This window comes from Silene latifolia, chromosome 7 (genome assembly GCF_048544455.1).
Source record: "Silene latifolia isolate original U9 population chromosome 7, ASM4854445v1, whole genome shotgun sequence".
NCBI lineage: Eukaryota > Viridiplantae > Streptophyta > Magnoliopsida > Caryophyllales > Caryophyllaceae > Silene > Silene latifolia.
This window is the reverse complement of record NC_133532.1, coordinates 87,808,388-87,810,614: the sequence shown is the minus strand read 5'-3', so window position 1 is coordinate 87,810,614 and position 2,227 is coordinate 87,808,388. Positions and strand designations below refer to the sequence as shown.

The 2,227-nt window shown below is 32.9% G+C and overlaps 1 non-coding gene across 1 annotated transcript; it reads right to left on the bottom strand.

The window, feature by feature from the left end:
• Window positions 1–238: 238 nt before the first annotated feature.
• On the bottom strand, window positions 239–345 carry LOC141593255 (small nucleolar RNA R71). Its single transcript, XR_012521356.1, has one exon. It is a non-coding gene; the product is annotated as a small nucleolar RNA R71 (small nucleolar RNA).
• Between the last annotated feature and the right edge of the window lie 1,882 nt (window positions 346–2,227).

The window sequence follows — 2,227 nt, the reverse complement described above, 5'->3', positions numbered from 1 at the left end:
AGGGATGCCTAGTGAAGACCCTCATTCACATATGGAGACTTTTTGTGACTATTGTGATGCGAGTTCTCAAACCAGAGTCAGTCAAGACCAAATCCGATGGGTATTATTTCCTTTTTCTTTGATTGGTACCGCAAAGCAATTGTTGAAGAGCCTAGACAAGGCTACCCTTGGTATTGACTCATGGAAGAAGTTAGCACTTGCTTTATACAAGAAATTCTATCCTCTGAAGAAGACCAATATGTTGAGAGCCCAAATCACCGGGTTCAAGCAAAGGGATGAGGAATCATTGTATGAAGCATGGGAGAGATTTAAGGACAGTTGTCGTTCTTGTCCACACCATGGACTTAGTGTTAGGTTCATATACCTATTATTAGACTCTTCTAATGGTGAACTAATTAACATGTGAATATTAGTTCATTAGATATAGTGCATGTATAACTAAATAAGTGATTAAATGAGAAAAACAATGTTCCTTACATTGTTATTAGGATCGATAATTTGGGCACAAATAAGGTCACCTTCCTTATTTGTTCTTGAGCTTAAATGTAATGGACGATCTTCCAAAATCCTAATGTAGAGATCCTCCTTTGATTGCACCCAAAACAAATCCCTTAAACTAATATATTAACTAACTAGATAAATATACTAGTATCCTTAAAATGATTCTAATATATCCTTATTACTACACTAGTAATCTTTATTTTTATTAAAATTTTTGCATGAACAATCTAATGTTTTCTAAAACAAGTTTTAGAGAAAGTTGTGAGAGAAGGAGGTTAGAATGCATGTTAAATGAATATATGGAGTAGTAAGTAAAAATGAGAACAAAATCTCATTATAAGAGGAGGAAGGGGCGGGCCGGGGTAGATGAGGCCAAAAATGTCAATGCATGGTATCTCATTTTACTTTTGTTTTTCTCCATATATAGTAGGTATGTAAGGCTACTTAGTGTAGGAATGATTATTCTAATTTTATCACATAAAATAATATCTTCCACACTCCTTAATCCCTCCATTTCGGTCCATATATATAAAATGGACTGCCATTTTATTTTGTCAATTTATCACTTGTCACGCAATATGTTACATGTTATTAATTAATTTAATGCATATTTATCAAATAAATATCATTTTATATATTAATTAAATTACATACAACAAATTGACTCGTGATTCTTGATCACATAAATAAAATGCGTCATATAATTATAATTCACAACATATTGTAATTATAATTAACCATTCATTCTTATCTCAATTGTTTCGTTAACAATAATCAATTTTAGTAATAAAATATTTTAATTACTAAAATAAATCTTATTTAATCAAATTACAATAAGATATAAATATTCTCTCTCACAAATGAATTGTTCAATTTTAAGGAATTGATTAAGTTGTAGCGCCATACAATTAATCAATTTGTCTATTAAGGGAATTGTCCTATAGGTGTGACCTTCACGGATCAACTGTTCACCACCGTCAAACGACAGTAATGTCAAACTCTAGTTAGCCAATCATTCCTGATTAATGTTGATCAGTTGACTATATAAATGAATCATCCCTTACGTATTCTTAACTTGAGATTTAAACATGTGATCACACTATTGTTGAGGACACATACTCCAACAATCTCCCACTTGTCCGAGACAAGTGTGCGTCACCAATTCTCTTGTCCTATTACAATCTCCCACTCAATGCAAGGTGTCTTTTAGGTCGTACTTACATTTGATCATATCTTGAGTGGTTTCCTTGGTCTGGAGATTAACTGTCTGACCGGAATTATCTACCATAGATACCTTCCGAGCGTGGCCACGCATTTTCAGTTCACAACTCCTCGAGTGGCCCTGAGATTTTAAACAACCCTGATAAGGGGGTGGACAATTCCCATCGCACTATTCCCTTCGTATAGCCACAGTTCATCATGACCCAAAATATACTCATTTGACTTCAGTTACGACAACCGTAGAGTATAAATCAAAGCCAATCAGAAATTTGTGCCGACTTGGGCGAATAGTCTCTAGTCAAAAGAATCGACTCATAAGAATACTATAGTAGCTCTTGCCACGACCAGGCTTTTTGAATTTCCAGAACTCTATATGTAACACCCCGCACTTTCTTAATATTTTTAAATAAACTTTTAAGTAATTTTTATTAAATAATTATTATTTAAAGCTTATTTTCATAAAATATCGTAACGGTAATAATAGTGTAGATTTTTAATAATATTA